We start from the raw sequence: 20,412 nt of genomic DNA on the forward strand, positions 1-20,412 counted from the left end.
AATAATGATCACAGTTTTTCCAAATTTGAATAAAACTATAAATCCACAGTCTGGGAGGCTCAAAGATACCAAGCACAAGAAAATGAAGAAAACTACACCAGACATATAATTATCAAATTGCTTAAAAACTTGTCATAAAGAGAATATCTTAAGAGCAGACAGAAATAAAGATGTTTTAGGTACAGAGGAGCAAAGCTAAAGATGACACGTCTTTAAGATATTGAAAGAACAAAGAAATCTGTTAACATAGAATGCTTTACCCAGTGAAAATATCTTTCAGAAACAAAGGAGAAATAAAGATGTTTTTGATATACCGAAGCAGAAGTCCATAACGAGCAGACTCACACTATGAGAAAGAAAGTTTTCCAGGCAGAGGGAAACCTGGATCTTCAAAGTAACAAAGAGCACTGGAAATGAGACGTGAGTGAATGTAAACATGTTTTCCTTATTGTTTTATTCTCTTTGAAAGATACTTGACTGTTTAAAGCAGAAATAGTAAGAACCTACTGTGTGACTTCTCACAAACTAAGTAAAATATGTAACAATAATGACACAAAGGGTGGGATATACACTGTTGTAAGTTTCTTTTCCTCTACATGAAGGAGTATAATCTGTCTTTAATGTAGACTATGATGCATTGAAGGTATGTACTGTAAACCCGAAAGCAACCTGAAAAATAGCAAAATACCACAACAGAGAATTATAGGTACTAAGTCCATGAAGATGATAAAATAGAACCATAAAATGTTAAAATTTTCAGCTCCAAAGTATAAAGAGATTGGAAATTGCCACTCACATGTTTCACAGGCACACACACACGACTGTACAAACTGAGAAAAATGACTTTACTTGGGCCCATCAGAGACTTGAAGCCATAGGGCAAAAACTGGGATAAACAGACAAATACAGATATTCACAGTCGGTATCAGCTCACCTGGGCTAGAAGCCACCAGGGCCATAAACTGGTAGGAACACACATGGTCACCTGAGAAATTGCTGGAGTGGAGTGTAGATGAGTGTGGGAGAAGGAACTTCTGGGATATGCAGGTTTAGTGGGGCTCAGATTTTCATAGATTTTTACCTTTAAGAACACTACCAGATTCTTATTATGAAGCCCCAATAAATACAAAACCTCCTGTTTCTGGCAGGGAGAGGGGAACAGTAACCATTTGGAAATTCCCCCAGAGCTGCTTCATCACAGAGGTCTAGGCAGCAGGGGAAAGGATTTTGCCCAAGCTTTATCAGCCCTGCGTAATGTAAAACTACCTGACATCAGCCCCTCTTGTCTCTTTATCTCATCTAAGAGTGAAAATAAAACTGAGGAAGATTTGTGAAGGTCACATCCCAGGGACACAAAAGCACTAAAAGACTGAGACTTAACCCCAAGGTTATAGAATGCCTCCCCTCTCCACACCTGACTGTCACGTGCACAGGGCTCTATGGCAACCCAGAAAAACAATGGATTCCCACTGAAAGAGCTGCAAGCTCAGACTGTATTGAAAGAAGGTTTAAAGGAGACCCTGATTCCACAAGGTGCCCTGGACAGTAACAGGGGCACTGGAGAAAATGGAAGCTCCCAATGCCTGCAGGTATGGCAGGTACTAAACTCAGCCCAACTCCTAGCCAGAGTAACTGAGACCTCACTTTAGAATTCTACTTACTTCAGTTGCTATTACCTGGAATATCACGTCTGGCTTTCAACAAAAGAATTCCAAGGTGTGCTAAAAGACAAGGAAAAAAGAGACAAAGCAAGCATCCGAATCAAACTCAGAGAGGCAGAGATTCTAGAATTATCAGACAAGGAATTTAAAATAACTATGTCTATGTCGAGGGTTCTAAAGAAAAAGATAGACAACATGCAAAAACAGATGAGTAATGTCAGCAGAGAGATGGAAACTCTAAGAGAGAATCAAAAGGAAACAGTAGAAATCAAGAACACCTTAGCATGAACGATGAATGCCTTTAATGGCTTATCAATGGACTGGAAATGGGAAGGCAGGAATTGGTGAGCTTGGAAATGTGTAGACAGAAACTCCCAAACTTAAATTCAAAGATGGAAAAAGGAAGCAGAACACAACATACAGGAACAGTGGGATAACCTCAAAACATTTAACATGTGTGTTATTGGAATGCCAAGAGAAGAGAGAAAGATACAGAAGAAATATTTGAAGTAACAAGGGGTGCAAATTTTCCAAAATTAATGTCAGATACCTAACTACAGATCTAGGAAGCTCAGAGGACACAAAACATGAATAACAGGAAAAAACTGCACTGCGGTGAATCATAGCCAACTGTACAAAACCAAAGGCAAAGAGAGAATCTTGAAAGCAGCCAAAGGGGGAAACGCCCTGCATGTATGTGAACAAACATAAAGTCACACTGAGCTCTCATGAAAACTGTGCAAGCAAGAAGAGAGTGTAGAGGAGTATTTAAAGTGTTGAAAAAAATTAGCAAAGTAAATCCTATATCCAGTGAAATGATTCTTCAAAAGTTAAGGAGAAATAAAGACTCTCAGACATTCCTTGCCAGTGGCTCTAGCCTGCAAGGAATTTTGAAGAAGTCTTTAGGGAGAAGACAAATGATATGGGTCAGAAACTTGGATTTACATAATGGAAGGGGAGCATCAGAGGAGGAATAAATGAATGTAAAATAAAATCTTGTGTTTTCCTATTCTTAATTGACCTAATAGATGGCAGTTTGTTTAAAGTAATAATACTAACAATGCATCTGGTGATTGCTATACAAGCAGAAGGCAACAGAGTTAAAAGGGACAGGAGGCAGTAATTGGGAATACACTACTACAAGGTACTTGTATTACCCATGAAGTCCTACGCTGTTATTTGAGAGTGGACTTAATGCAGTTGTAAATGTATATTGCATACTCTGGGACAACTGCTAAAAATATTTTTAAAAAGAAATATAATTGAGATGCTAAGAGAGAAGAGAAACTAGAAATATAAAATGTTCAATTAAGACCAGAGACGGCACAAAAAGTAGGGAAGATAAAAAAAAGAAACAACAAAAAGGTACAAGGAATAAAAAACAGTACAAACAAGGTAGAAAATAAACCAATTGGGTCAACAATCACGTTGAATGTGAATTGTCTAAATACGCCAATTAAAAGCAAATATTACCGTAGTGGATAAAAACAAGAACCAATGATTCACTGTCTAGAGGAAACACTTTATAAAGAAAGACACAGATGGGCTGGACATAAAGGGGTGGAGGAAGACATGCCATGCTAACACTAATGAACATGAAGCTGGTTTAGTTATATTAATTTCAGACAAAGCAGACTTCAGAGCAAGAAAAACTGTCAGGAATATGGAGGGGCATTACGTAATGATAAAGGTATTCTCCAAAAAGACACAGCAAAGGAAAAAGTAGAAAATAATAATGTGTATCTGCCTAACAACAGAGGGTCAAAATACGTGAGGCAAAACCTGGCAGTATTTCAAGGAAAAGTAGACCAATCCACTATGATAGTTGGTGATTTTGCCACCCCTTTTCAGTAATTGATAGAACAAGCAGGCAGAAAATCAATAAGGATATAACTGAATAGCAATCAATAGCATCAATCAATTTTATCTAATTGATATCTATGTAATATTCATCCAACAGCAGAACATGCCTTCTTCTCAAGTTCTTATGGAACATTCACCAAGATAAATTACATTTTAGTCTATAAAACACACTGGATCAAGATGAAAAGAATAAAAATACAAAGCATGTTGAGTATTGAAGTAAAATTATAACAATGTCTTATGTGGGGCTCAATGTGTTTAAAAAAATACTTAAGACAACTATATTATAAATGAGTGAGGGTAAAAAGATCTAGAGAGAGGTAAGATCTCTAGATTTTACTCAGACTAGTAACATGATGATACCAGTCAACTGTGATGTTGTGTATATATAATGTAATATCCAGAGAAAGCACTGGAAAACTATATGCAGAAATAGACTCCAAAACACTACAGGTAGAAGCTGGCCCCATCGTGTAGTGATTAAATTTGCACACTGCACTTTAGAAGCCTGGGGTTTTGCCGGTTCTGATACTGGGCACAGACCCAGCACTGCCATGCTGAGACAGTGTCTCAGCTGTCATGCTCAAGCCATGCTGAGACAGCGTCCCACACGGAAGCACTAGAATGACCTACAACTATAGCTATGTAGTGGGGCTTTGGGGAGAAAAAAACAAACAAATAAAAAAACCACTGCAGGTAAATAAAAATGGGACTCTGAAAAATCTTCAAGTAGTACATAGGAATACAGAGAAAAAGAAGCTGAGGTATGAAAAACAGAGAGAAGAGATAAAAAATAAAAAGGCAGACTTAAACCTTAACTTGTCAACAATTACTTTAAGTATACATGGTCTAAATACAGCAATTAAAAGACAGAGATTTGCACAGTGGCTTAAAAGAAATGACCCAACTATATGCTTTCTATAAGAAACTCACTTCAAATATAACTATATGGGCAGGTTGAAAATAAAGGATGCAAAAAGATGTATCACATAAACATCAATCAAAAGAAAAAGGGAATGCCTATTTAATATCAGATGTAATTGACTTTAGAGCAAAAAATAAATGCTATCAGGGATGAAAGAGGACATTCTGTAATGATAGAGAGTCAGTCCATCAAGAAGATATAGCAATTTTGGTATAATCACTAAAACACAGAATGGTGAAATATGTAAAGGAGAAAGTTACAGAACTGAAGAGAGAAAGAGACAAATTCACATTATAGTCGTGACCTCAACACTCTTCTCTGAATAACTGATAGAAGAACTAGACAGAAAATCATACAAGACATATAAGAACTCAATAATACTGACAACCAAAAGGATCTAATTGGCACTTATAGTGTATTCCACCCCAAAAGAGCACAGTACGCATTCCTTCCTAGTACTCAAGGGAAATAGACCGTAAAACCAATTACAAAAATGTTAACAAAATTGGAATCATGCACAGCATGTTCTCCAACCACAGTGAAATGAAACTAGAAATCTACAATAGAAAGATAGCAGGGAAATCTTCAAATACTTGAAAACTAAACAGCACAGTTCTAGGTAATCCACAGTTGTTCAAAGAGAAAATCTCAATAGAAGCAAATTGAAAACTACATAGAACTGATGGAAAATGAAAATGCAATATATAGAGATTTGAAGGACACTGCCAAAGCAGTGCTGGAAGGTGTAGTTCTATGACTAAATGAATACGTTAAAAATAGGAAAGTTTTCAAATTAATCATAAGTCCCTACCTCTAGAAATTTCAAAAGAAATGCTGAAGTTTTAGTCAGTATAATAAGAAAAGAAATAAAAGGCATACATATCAGAAAGAAAGAAGGAAAACAGTCCCTATTTGCAAATGCCATGATACTCTACATAGAATATCCCAAAAAATATACAATAAAATTCCTAGAACCAGCAAGTAAGTTCAGCAATGTCACATGACAGAAGATAATTGTTTTTTTATATACCTGCAATGAAGATGCAGATAAAATTTAAAAATACTATACAGTTTAAAATCTCTCGAAAAGAGAAATACATGTAAATCTTCACTGATAGGAAGACTCAGCATAATTCTGAAGTCAAATTAACATATACTTTTAAAGAATTGTCCATCAAAATCCTAGAAAGATTTTTGCAGGTATAGATAAAATTCTTCTAAAATAAAACCAAGGAACTGGAATAGCTAAAACATTTTGAAAAAGAAGAATAAAGTAAGAGGAATCAATCTGTCTGATTTTGAGAATTATTACATGCCTACCGTAATCAAGGTTGCTTGGTATTAGTTGACAGGATAGATGCAGAGTTCAGTGGAAGAGTATAGTGAACCCAGAAAGAGATCCTCATAAACGCCCAACTGATTTTTCACGGAGGTGCAAAAGCAATGGAGGAAAGATAGCCTTTTCAAGAAATGGTGCTGGAGCCATTGGTTATTCATAGGGAAGAAATGACCCTCAACCTAAGTTTCATACCTTATACAAAAATAAACTCAAAATGGATCATGGAGTTCAACATAAACATAAAACTATAAATCTTTTAGTAAAAAAAAAAAAAAACCCAAACAGTAGAACAGCTTTAAGACCTAGGCTAGGCACAGACCTTAGGCTTGACCCTAAAAGCACAATCCATAAATGGAAAAACTTATAAATTGGATATCATCAAAATTAAAAGCTTTTGCTCTGCAAAGACCCTATTGAAATGATGAGAGAACAAGCTACATATTTGTAAAATTGTTAATATTGCAAGCTACATATCTGACAATGGACTGGTATCTAAATACATATGGAGCTCACAAATGTCAACAGGAAAAGAAAAACAAAACAGCCCAATTAGGAAATGGGCAAAAGAGACGGAGGGACGTCTCATGGAAGAGGATGCACAGATGGCAAATAAGCCCGTGAAAAGACATCGACATCATGAACCTTCAGGGAAATGTCAGTTAAAACCACAATGAGGCTGCCCGACACGCCTAACAGGATAGTTAAAAAAAAAAAAACCCCAAAACACGATGACATCAAATGCCAGTGAGATGCAGTAAAACTGATCATGTATAGTGCTGGTCAGAATGTAAAATTGTACAGCCACTCTGGAAGAGAATTTGACTCTTTTTAACAAAACTAAACATGCACCTACCAAATGATTCAGCGATTTCACTTCTGGGCATTTATCCTAGAGTAATGAAAACTTATGTTCACACAAAAACTTGTACATAATTGTTGATAGCAGCTTTGTTAGTAATAGCCAAACCCCCAAACAACCCACAAGCCCTGCACTGAGTGAATGGTTAAACCAACAGTAATACAACCATTCCACAGAATGCTGCTCAATGATGTAAAAGAATGAAGTATTGACACACACAGAAACTTGGATGAATCACCAGAGAATAATTATGCTGAGTGAAAAAAGTCAATCTCGAAAGGTTACATCCTGGATGATTTCATTTATATAACATTCTAGAGATGACATTCTATATAGCATTCCAGAAGATCATAAAAGTGGAGAATAGATTAGTTGTTGCTGGGTATTAAGGAGGGAGTGGGGTGGGAGGGAAGTGTGTGTGGTGATGAAAGGGCACATAAAGGTGACGGAATGTTCTGTATCTTGACTGTATCAATGTCGATACTGTAGTTGTGATATTTTATTTTGGTTTTGCAAGAAACCGTTTGGGGGAAACTGTGTAATGGATACATGAGATCTCTCTGCATTAATTTTTTTACAACTGCATGTGAATCTATAATTATTCCAAAATAAGAGGTTTAAACACAGAAAAGACAGTGATTGTCAGATTGGATAAAAAGAAAGACAGATATGTGCTGCTTACATAAAATCCACTTTAAATATAAAGACACCAATTGGCTAAAAGTTAAAAGAAGGATAGACTTTACCTAATGCTAATCAAAAGAAAGCTCGAGTGGCTATTTAAAAATCAAAGTAGATTTCATAAAAAGTGATACTGTCAGGGATAAAGGAGATCAATTTTTATTAATAATGGCAAATTTGACAAAGAAAATATAACAATACTAAGTATTTATACACCAAAGTCACAATCTTGTTTGGAGATCTCAACAGCACACACCCAATAGTTGATGTAAAAAAGACAGAAAATCAGTAAGGATATAGAAGAATTGTAGGACATTATTAAGAAATGTATATAATTGACATTTATAGAACAGTTCACCAAATAGCAGCAGAATACACATTCTCTTTTAAGTGACATGGAACATTTACCAAGGTAGACCATATTCTCAGCCAGAAGCCAGCCAACTATGGATGTGTACGATAATAACTAAAATGCTTGCTTGAGAAATTAAAGACGACCTCAATAAATGGAGAGCTATGCCATGTTCATTTATGGGGAAACTCAATGTTGTTGATTTATCCCTTCTCCACAAATTAATCTACAGCTTCAGTGCAATCTCAGTCAGGATCCCAGCAGTTTTCTGTGGAAATTGAAAGCTGATTCTAAAATTCACATGAAAGTGCAAAGGACCTAGAAACACAATTTTGCAAAAAAAAGAGAATAATGTTGGAGGATTTACACTATTTGGCTTCGCACTTTATTTTAAATTTATAGTAATTAAGGATATACGGTTTTGGCATCAAGATAGAAAAATAGACAAATGGAACAGAATAAAGAGTCTAGAAATAGACTACCATACACAAATATGGTTAATTTTTTTTGACAACGGTGAATAGGTAAATCAATGGAGAGAGAAACTATTAACTTCCTAACAACTATGCTAGAACAAACAGGTATCCATACACAAAAAATAAACTTCAAGAAAAAAATTGATAGATTCGACTTCATCCAAATTAATAAGTTCTCTTTGGAAGATACCGTTTCAAGAATGAAAAAAGAAAACACAGACTAGGAGAAAGTATTTATAAATCACACATATGATAAAGGACTCATTAACAGAAAAATTAAAACTGACTAAAATTTGTACTTCACTAAAGGACATATGTGGATGATATAAAAGCACAAGAAAATATGCTTGACATGATTGTTCCTCAGGGCAGGGCAAATCAGAACCTCAGGGACTTACAGCAGAATGTCTAATTTCAAAAGACTGTCCACACTTAGTGTTGACAAGGATGCGGAGCAGTGGGGGCACTCATAAACTCTGCTATACAAACCGGGCAACCACTTATGAAAACAGTTTGGCCATTTCTTAAAATGCTGAACTCAACCTGTGACCTAGCCATCCACTTCTAGGTTCTGCTCAAGAAAAATGAAAGCATATGCCCATACAAAAGCTGGCACACAATGTCCATAGCAGCTTCATTGGTAACAGCTCCAAACTATTGGGAAACAACCCAAAGGTCCATCAACAGGTGAGTAGAGAAACCGACTGTAATATATTCATGTAATGGAGTAAACTCAGCAATAAAAAGGAATAAAGTAGGGGCCAGCCCAGTGGCATAGTGGTTGAGTTCATGTGCTCTGCGTCGGCAGCCTGGGGTTCACTGGTTTGGATCCTGGGCACGGGACCTACACATCACACATCAAGTCGTGCTCTGGCAGTGTCCCACATAGAAGAACTAAAAGGACTTATGACTAGGATATACAACTATGTACTGAGGCTTTGGGGAGATAAAAAGGAATAAATTATTGACACATGAAAATATGGATGAATCTCAAAGTAATTATACTTAGTGATAGAAGCCAGCCAAAATAGAGTACGTATTGATTTCATTTATATAAATATATAGAAAATGTAGACTACTCTGTAGTGACAGGAAGCAGGTCAGTATGGGGGTGTGGCTGGGAATGGGGATTGGGAGGGCAGGAGAGGGACATGAGGGACACTTGCAAAGTGGCATGGGGCTCAATCCTTGCTGTCCTTGGAAAGCCTCTTGAGTTGTCTAATCTGATTTTGTCACTTCTCTCACTAGCGCTTACCCAAATAATGATGTTCATCACCCCAATAGCCTTCCTCCATCAGCCAAATATAACTCCCTACTCACAACATATTACAATTTTCAGAGGCAAGACACTTACATGTCATTATTTTAAATAGGAAAAGCAATAAGCCATTCCTACCATGTTGAAAATACTAATCAATTTCTCAAATTTCACCACAACACTCTTAATTCACCAACATAAAGTTCCAGCAAATATTTCGGTCTGCCATAAACCATGTGAAACACCAATCATCTAGTCTTCAACACATTGAACGTCCGACTCCACTTGGACATCTGCAGCACAAGGCAAGGGCATCCTGGGAGGAGAGCCAAAATCCCCTCGGGCCTCTAGGGCCTCCTGCCATGAGCTCAGGTGGGGAGGGGATGGCATTACTAAATCAGAATTCCAATTTGGATAGTAATTGTGGGGTCAGCTTTCTTTTGGTAAGTTGTTCAAGCAAATACTTTTTGTAACGAGACTTTAGAGAGAGAGATGATTAGCTTCCCCTCCATCCACAATCTCCTTCATGTGGGACATCCTTCCAGTGTGCCCCATGGTCTCAGTGGCAAGGACACGTCTGGCACCAGGTAACACGCACATGCCAGCTGAACCGTTGGACTCAGCACTGAAATTATTATCATTCCTCATATTTCCAGTTGCCAGAGCAGCCATCTAAACTTCAGCCATATGAAAAGAGAGCAAACGGAAATTTAGCCATTTATAATCCAGGTTTCCCTTCTCTCCAGTCAGGGCTTTTGTTTAAACTACTAAGCCCTCTCTGGCACTGACAGGAAAGAAATGAGACTGAAAACCTGGGCTTGCATTGTCTGCCTCTGCGAGCAGTTGTCTGTGTGTTTCCTCTGAGAGAAATCTCCCGACTTCTCAGGCCAGGACGTCCTCTGCCAGCAGCTGTGAGGAAGGAGGGAGGACCTGGGTTCTGCGAGGAGGGAAAGGAAGCCACAACCTGAGTGGATGGAGCGCACACTCCCCTGGTGCAGCCCCAGGCAGCCTGCGGCCCTGAGGTTGACCAAACTTGTGTGCCCTGTGCACCCACCCCTTGACCCACGGGGAAATTCCTACAGGGGTCTCCTGCTGCCCCCAATTACCTATCTCACCCTTTTCTGCAGGAACAAGCTTCTTCTGTTCTCATTTATTTCATTTTCTATTCCAAGCCAATTCAGTAAATACTATTGTGTTCCTGCTGCGTGTGAGGTGTGTTGTTCCATGTCAGAAACGTGCGCCTATGGGGACACCCATAAATAAACTCCTGGTGATATTCTCCAGGGAAGGGGTGTACCCAGGGTGTTGAGCCATCAAATCTGCCTGAGGGGAGAGTCAGGAACAGATTCCCAGAGATGGCGACATGACTTGAATAGCGAGAAGACTTTAGCAGGTGCTACAGTAGAAAAAAGGAAGTGAGGCATTCCCAACAGAGAGAAGAACACAGAAATGTTATGTGGCTATTTCCTGAATACCTAGCCCCTCCTCCCCATTCAGATCCCTCCTTGCCCTTCCTGCTCCCAGTCCACTCCAATGCCATAGCCCTTCCTGGCATCTCACTGCTTCCCAAATTTCTGTCTCACACTCAGACCTCCCTACTGAGCACCAAGCTACAGGTGTACATTGTCCAGGTGTACAATGACATCTCAAACAAACACCTTCCGAAAGTCTTTATTTCCCCTTTGAAAACTTTCCTCCAGTTTATCCAGAAACCCCTGGGCAAGTCTGGGGACTCCTGACCCCAGGGGCAGCCTAGACTCTTCTCTCTCCCTCAGCACAACACCCACTTCACCACTCACTGTAGGGTCTACCTGCCAAAGACCACGTATACACAGAGCACAAAACCCCATGCTTTCAGTGACCAAATTTAAAAAATATATTTGCAAATCTGAATGACTTTTAAGGATGAAGATAAATCAATCAAATTTCTTCTCTTAGTATTCAACGCATTAATTTAATTATATTTTCATATTTGAAAACAAATATTTTATAATAACATTTACAAATTTTGCTCCTTCTCCTCACATGTTTTTTAAGAAGTAACATAATCAGAACTGAGTTTTGGAAAGAGTCATGTTGAGAAGAAGGGCAGGACAAAATTATCCAAGGGAATAAGAATGAAAGAAAGATCCAGAGAGTGTATACATTGGTCCAGGTCAACCAGAGTCCTTCCTTAATAGTTTTCAAATGCAAAAAATAAGTAAAAGCATAAGCTTTAGAGCTCCAGTAAGAGAGAGACAAAAACGGCTTGTAAAAACATTTACATTTTGGAGACTGGCCTGGTGGTGTAGTGTTAAGTTCATGTGTCCTGCTTTGGTGGCCTGCGGTTCACCAGTTTGGATCCTGGGTGTAGACCTACTCACTGCTCGTCAAGTCATGCTGTGGCAACATCTCACATAGAAGAATAGCATGACTTACAACAAGATATACAACTATGTGCTGAGGCACATAAAAAGTTATAAAGAACTCCAGTGGAGATGAGAGAACTGAAAATGTAATAATTGAAATTTAAAAATTGTCTGAATGTCTCAATAGCAGCGTGGAGATGACAGAGAATAGAATCAGTAAACTTGAGGACAGATCAATTGAATTTACAAGATATGAATAACAGAGAGAAAATAGACCAAAAAAAAAAAACCACAATATGAGGAACTTATGATACAATAACGAAAAGCTAACATTTGCTTCATTGGAATCCCAGAAGGAGAGAGAGACTGGAGCTGAAAGAGTAGTCAAAGAAATAATTTCTGAAAACTTCCCAGTTGAACAAAGCCTAATAGGATAAATCCCAAGAAATCTACACCAAGAACACATTATAACTTTTATAACTAAAAGCAAAAAGAAAAAAATATCTTGAAAGCAACCAGAAGAATGATGCATGACCTATAGAATGCTAATTCAAATGACAGCAAATTTATCTTCTGAAACCATAGACACCAGAAAACAGTGTCATAAAATATTTCAAGTTCTGAAACAAAAAAAGAACTGTCAACTCAGAATTCTGTATTTGCTGTATCAACCTTCAGAAAAGAAGAGTGAAATAATGACATACACAGATGAAGAAAAACTAAACGAATTTGTTGCAAGCAGATCTAACCTAAACAATGGCTAAAATAAGGTTTTCAAACAGAAAGGAAGTTATAAAGGAAGGAAATTTAGAGTATCAGGATAGAGGAACAATAGAGTGAGCAGGAATAGAGTTAATACAATAGAACATCCTTTTCCATGTGAATTTTCTATACCACATCTGATGACTGAAACCAACAGGTTTAAAAGCAGGCAAGATATGGGACCTAAATGGAAGTAAGATTTACACAGTTCACTGTAACTTATAAAAACACTGGTAACAGTAAACTGTGAGGTCACATGTGTATATTGTAATATCCAGAAAAACCGCTAAGAAAATCTTTGCAAAGAGATACGTGCAAAAACACTACAGATAAATCAAGATGGAGTACTAAAAGGAAGCAATAATCCAAAGGAAAGTAACGAAAGAGAAACCATGAAATGACAACCAGAGGAAACAAAGAGCAAACAGATAATAAAATGGCAGATGTAAACTCTAAGATATCAATAATTACATTCAGTGTAAATGGCATTAATCTACCAATTAAAAGGCATAATTTGGCAAAGTGGATTTAAAAACATGGCCAACTCTACTGCTTATTAGAAATTCATTTCAAATTCAACAACGCAAATCGATAGAAAATAAAAAAGATGCAAAAAGATATGCTATAGAAGCATTAATTTTTTATTTTTTATTATTTTATTGGGGGTCATGTTGGCTTAAAACATTGTGTAAATTTCAGGTGTACATCACTATATTGTAGTTTCTGTATGGATTGTATTGTGTTTACTACCAACAGTCGAGTTTTTATCCATCACCATAAATACGTGCCCCTTTACCCCTTCCAGCCTCCCTCCACCTGCTTCTCTGGTACTACTAATCTATTTTCATTATCCATCTGTTAGTTTATCTTCCACATGTGAGTGAAATCATATGGTATTTGTCTTTCTTTGTCTTACTTATTTCACTCAGCAAAATACCCTCAAGGTCCATCCATGTTGTCGCATTAATTTTTAAAAAGCCCATCCATGTTGTCAAATTAATTTTTTTAAATATTAACTATATTGATATTAGATAAAATAGACTCTGAGGAAAAGAAAATTATATGAGACAAAGATGGACAGTACATAACGATAAATCATCAATACACCAGGGAAACATTTGATCACAAATAGATATACCCCAAAATATACAAAGCAAAAAATGATAGAACTGAAAGGAGAAATAGACAAATCCACAATTATAGTTGGAAACTTCAATACTCCATCTTAGCAACTGTTATATCTACTTAATAGAAAAATATCAAGGCTGTAAAAGGTCTGAGAAAAACAATCAACAACAAGATCTAATATGTATCTCACTCAACAGCAGTAGAATATACATTTCTTTCAAAAATTCATGGAATATTCACCAATATAGACCATGTGCTAATCCTGGACCATAAAACAAACCTCAACAAGTTTAAAAGAACTGAAATCATACACAATATGCTCCCTAACAATAATGGAATCAAACTTGAAATTGTAACAGAAAGGTAAATCTCTGAATACTTGCATACAAAATAACGCACTTCTAAATAGTTCATAGTCAAAGAGGAAGTCTCAAAGGGTTTCTATGTATATGCATATATGGGTGCATATACATGTATATATGTATATATATGCATATATAGATATAGATGTATATATATACCTACAGAATTCTATCTATATGTATATGTATCTAGATAGAATTGAGTGAAAATGAAAATACAACATATCAAAATAGGTGAGCTATAGCTAAAGAAGTGCTGAAAGAGAAATTTACAGCACTAAATGCTCACATTTGAACAAAAGAAAAGTCTTAATAAATAATCTAAATTCCTACCTCAAAAAACTAGAAAAAGAAGAGCAAAATAGAACTAAAAGTAAGCAGAAGGAAGAAAATAATAAATATAAGACTAAAAATCAATAAATTTAAAAACAGGAAAATAGTAGAGAAAATCAATGAAATGAAAAGCTGATTCTTCAGGAAAAAAAACCCAATAAAATTGATTAGCCTCTAATAAAAATGACAAAAACAGAGAAGATGGAAACAACCACCAATATCAGGGATGAAATAGAGGGTATCTTGCAGCCGTTAAAGTGACAATAAGGAGACACTAAAAACAACTCTCCACTCCTAAACTCAACGATTTAGAAGAAATAGACTAATTCCTCAAAAACTACAAACTACCAAAACTCAGCCAGAATAAAGCAGATAATCTGAGTAATTCTATAACCATAAGAGGAAGTAAATCTGTAATTTAAAAGCTCCCAAAGAAGGAATTCCTAGGCACAGATGATTTCACTGGAGATTTATACCAAACGTTTAAATAAGAGTTAACACTAATTTTACACAATCTCTTCCAAAAGATAGAAGAGAAACACTTTCCAACTCATTTTGCGTGGACAATATTACCCTGATACAATGATATCCAAAACAATTCTAAGATATTACAAAAAAATGAAAACTACAGACTAATATTTCTATGAACTTACATTCAAAACATCTCCAGGAAATATAGCAAATTGATCCACCAAAACATATATAAAATACCTAAAAAAAACTGCACCATCAGCAAGTGGGATTTATTCCAGGTATGCGAGGATAGGTCAACATTCTAAAATTAATCAATATAATCCACCAAGTTAATAGGCTAAAGAATAAAAATCAGATAATTGTATCAATAGACAACAAAAACGAATTTGACAAAATCCAACACCTATTTAGTCAGGAAGTTAGGAATTGAGGGGAACTACCTCAACTTGATAAAAAATATCCACAAAAATCCCTACAACCAACACTATAGTGAATGGTGACAGAGTGAATGCTATCCTCCTAAGATCAGAAACAAGGCAAAGATGTTTTCTCTCAACATAGCACTGGATATTTTAGCCCCTGAAGTAAGAAAAGCAAAAAAAAGACATAAAGCAAGAAAGAGAGAGAGAGAGAGAGAGAGAAAAGAAAGAAAAGAAAGAAAGAACACTGCTCCTGTTTGCAGATGACATGGTTGTCTTCATAGAATATCCCTCAGAACAACACTAAAAAACCCTCCTGGAATTAATAAGTGAGGTCAATAAGGTGACAGGAAACAAAGTCTACATACAAAAATCAACTTCATTTCCATATACTAACCATAAACGTATAGGACACAAAATTAAAAAACAATATCATTTATAACAATTTCAAAGAAAATTAAACACATTTATAAGCATATCAAAACGTACCAATTCTCTATGATGAAAAAGAAAGGCTGATTAAACAGATGTAGAGCCATACCATGTTCATGAACTGGAAGATCAGCATAGTAAGATGTCAATTATCCCAGACTGATTTATGGGTTTAATTACATTCATATCAAAATCCCAGCAATGTTTTTTTGTAGACCTAGACAAACTTGTTCTAATATTTATGTGGGAAGATAGAAGCCCTACAATAGCTAGCACCATTTTCAAAAAAGAAGAATAAAGTCAGAAGGATCTCTGTACCCAAGATTTATTCCTACTACAAAGCGACAGTAGTCAAGATTGATTGCTTTTGGCAGAAGGACAGATCCATAGATCAATTGAGCAGAATCTAGAACCCTGAAATAAAGCCACACAAATATGTGCTAATGATTTTTGATAAAGGTGAAAAAGCAATTCAAGGGAGGAAGGGTAACCTTTTCAAAAACAGTGCTGGAGCAGTTGGATGCTGAAGGAAAAATCTGACTCTCAACCAGTCTTTATGCAAAAACTATCTCCAAATGGACCACTGACTTGAATACAAACCCAATACTCTAACATTTTCAGGAAAAGAAAACAAAAAAGAGAAATTCTTTAGGGTAGAGGGCTGGGTAGATTGTTCACAGATTTGACACCAAAAGCACGATCAGTAAAAGAAAATTTGACCAGTTGGACCTCATAAAAATTAAAAACTTTTGCTCTGTGGAGCACCCTGTTATGAGAATGAAGAGAAAAGTTGCATATTGGAAAAAATATTTTCAAATTACATATCTGACAAAGGACTAGTATCTAGAATATGTAAAGAACTCTCAAAATGAAACAGCAAAAAAAAAAAATAGTCCAATTAGAAAATTGACAAAAGACGTGAAGAGACATCTCACCAAAGGATGTGTACAGATGGCAGGGAAGCCCGTGAAAAGATGCTCCACATCATTAGCTTACAGCGAAATGCAAACTAAAACCACAATGGAATATCACTACACACCCATAAGAATGACTAAAATAAGAAAAATATCAAATGTAGGCGAGGACGTGGAGAAACTAGATTACTCATACATTGCTGGTGGGAATGTAAAATGTAAAAATTTTACAGTCACTCTGGAAAGCAGTTGGGTACATTCTTATAAAACTATCCATGCAACTGGGTAAAGGGTGCATATGATCTCTCGGTATTTTTCTTGCATCTGCATTTGAACTTATGATTATCTTCAGAGAAAAATTAAAAATATTAGTCATGTGTTATCCTCTGCTTTCTTCCTCCTTTATCAGAACAGTCAGGCTGGGGACAGCTTGGCAAGATCCTGGATCTTGGTGACTGAATTAAGACAATTGGTGAGCCAGCACTTGCACCACGGTTTCCATTTTGCTTCTTTATCAGCCTGTGGAGCGTAATTCCACCCAGCGGGCCTGTCTGCACTGTTAATGCACAGTGTGAAGGCAGATCCTTCCCCTCCCTCCTCTTGCCACCAACCTGCCTTTCTCCCTCTCTGCTGCCAGAAGGTCCTCTCTGTCGTGCCACCAGAATGCCTGCTGTCATCCTCCCAGGCAGTCCTCTCCCAATTCCCATCATGTTTCAAACCGGAAGGACTCACCACTAGAATAATGGAAGTGGGAGGCATTACTTATAAATAAGAGCAAAAGATAACTTGAGAATCTAGTGAATCCTGCAAGGAAAAAACAAATTTACAAATTACCAGGAATAAACATAACAAGAGATGCCTTTTCTTGAAAGACATCAAAGAAAATCTAAACAAACGGAAGGTTATACCATGCTCATGAATAGGTAAACTCAATATGCCAAAGGGGTTGATTCTACTTAAGTTGATCTGTAAATTCAATACAATTATAACCAAAATCTCAATGCACATTTTTTTGTGTGTTTTGTTTGTGTGTGTTTTGTATATAAGTGTGTAAAAACAATGTTAGTTCTAGTACATAGCGAAGAGCAAAGGAACAAGAATAGTCAAAACATGTCAGAAGAACAGAAACAATGGAGGGGGCAGCTTACTTTATCTAATATCAAGATGTACTTATTAGAAACCACAGGAATTAAGAAAGAAAGGCATTGGCTCAGAGACAGACCAAAAGAACACCATCGAGAATCCGGGAAGCTTGATTTGTGAATGAATGAGGGACCATTCTAGAGAAGGTACCTGGAGAATTGATTATCCATATGGGAAAAAATAAAATGATTGACAGATATTATCACCCAGGATGTGGCCACATGTGTGGTATGAATGGCAGCAGGAGGTGGAGTTCGTGGCAACCCCACACCCACGCGTCCCTCTACCTCTGTGTCCCTGTCTGGAACAGCACTGCCCAGTAGAAACATAGAGTGAGTCACATACATATTCATGAGTTTTCTAGTAGCCACATTTAAAAAAGCAAAAAGAAATAAGCAATGTGAATTTTCATAGCATATTTCATTTGGTCCAATATATAATTTCCACATGTAGTCAGCAGTGACATGTTGAAAAATGTCACATTTTTTTGTTCCCAGCCGTGAAATCTAGTGTACAGCTTACACTTCCAGCACATGGCAGTTGGGGCAGCCCCGACCCGGGTGTTCGCATGGCCGCTGAGTGTCGTGTGGGAGGGCAGGGCTCTGGGTCAGCTGCCTCAGAAACCTGCCCCACCTCTGATCCCTGTTCGGAAGCAAGTGTGCGACACACAGAGGCCAGGCCGGGAGGAAAGTGCTTTGGCTGGTGCATCACACAAAGAAAGCCAAAGATAAAAGACAATAAGATACAATGTTTGCAGGGTATGTTACTACAAAGAACTCCAGTACATCAATAATAAGAAAACAGAGAACCCAGTGAAATAAAGACACCAGGCATAGACATAAATACATCTCCAAAAAGAAATATCCTATAAAATAAGAAACTATGTTCAATCTCAAGAGAAAACACTCATGAAGACAATGAGATGCTTTTTTCCCTACTGCGTCGGGAAACGTGAAACACATCCACAGTTCCGAAGGATGTGGGAACGTGTTGTGAGGAAGGAAAGTGGACAAAGCCTGGTGTGACCAGGGCCAGCTTTCCACCGTCAATGGTGATGCCCAGACTGTTCCTTCCCATCTTCCCGACAGTCAGGCACTGGCGCAGGATGCAGGCTTTGTTGACGAAATCCTGGCCACAGCCTGAGACTCAGGATCTAGTGATGGGAAGAAGCAGGGCCAGCATGGACTCCTCCCTGTGCTTGCTGCCAGCACCACTTCCTAAATGCTGTGGGCGTACGGAATCCAGGAGAAACGACCCTCCCTGCTCTGTGCAGTGGCATGGCGTGTCTTAATACATTCTTTGATATATTCACCGCCACCTCCCCTGACAGAGTGCAAATGATCTAGTATTTATCTCTTTGTCTTTAAAGTCTAGCAAAGGGCCATTCTTGTGGTCAGGGGCTGGGAATAATGTTTGATGAATGACTCAGTCAGTGAATAAGTGAGAAAATGTGAGGATGGTGACATAAGCCCAGGAAGTCCTTTTTATTTTACGTTGATTTTATTTTTTAATTTTTATCATCCTTCTCCTAATGTGCATCAAAGTGATGGCATCTCTTAAGGCCCTGGTTTCTCCATAAAGACTGTCAGCCTTGAGGTTCGTGTGTGTGGCACCTTAAGTAGCCAAAGCAGGAAGCCAAGGACAGACTCTTCTGTCTCCAAAACACCCAGGCCTTGGCTCCTTCCCTCTTGGTCCTTAACTGGCTGAGCCCGGACAGCCAGCAGGCTCAGGTGTACTTACAGCGGCAGCCGGTCTGTAATCTGCACAGCTCCATGGCTTAAAGCCTAAATTGTTTCTCATTATTGTTCCTTCATTATAACTTGGGGTATCTATATTTACGCAGAAAACTCTCCTGGCTCATTTTAAACAAAAATAATTCTGTTTAGCAGTTTGCCTTGTAAACTGGAGTGAATATGGCCATAAAAACAATCATAAGTTTATTTCAGGCCTGAAAGTGTGGATTTCTTCACATTGGAAAGCCCTTTTCTCCTGGAGCCACTGGCGGGAAAATCCCCTTAGACAGAGATCGCGGCGATTCCCCTCGATCTGAGGAAGCCATGGGCGGTCCTGCAACCGGCAAGCCATGACAGGGAGAGCAAATTTATTACATTTTCCATTGTCTGGGCTCCATATTCTAATTGAATGTCTGCTCTAAGAAATATGCCGTGAATGTTAACAAGAAGGACTGACAGCCCTGGAAAGAGTTGACCCAGCACTGCCTCATGTTTCCTGCAGGCCTGTGCTCTCCTCCTTTGCTTTGATGTGGGTTTTGGCATCAGGAGCCTTAGCAAGGATGATTTGGAAATGGTGAGGCCAAAAGCAAGCGGAATAAATTAGCTTTCTGGGTTGATTTAGATAAATGAACTTCTCATTTAGAAAAAATTGCTGTAGGTGTTTTTGTTTATTCTTCTTAAAATACTGTAGACAATTACAAAGCAATTTCAATTGCATGCTAATTTCCATGTTGAAAAGTGAGTGCCACATTGGGTGTTCATTTCTGTGTTGGGAGAATTTTAGTTTGAACTGGAAGCAGGGTGGGACTTGAGTAGTCAAGAGCCGCCTAATAGCAGTAAAGCCGATGACGGGGAGGTAGCCGATGATGATAGTGACATTTTTGGGCCACATGCCAACCCCTGTACACGTGCTAGGTCACCGAATCTTTATAACTCATGAGGGCAGTGCC

The sequence above is a fragment of the Equus caballus genome, chromosome 4 (genome assembly GCF_041296265.1).
Source record: "Equus caballus isolate H_3958 breed thoroughbred chromosome 4, TB-T2T, whole genome shotgun sequence".
NCBI lineage: Eukaryota > Metazoa > Chordata > Mammalia > Perissodactyla > Equidae > Equus > Equus caballus.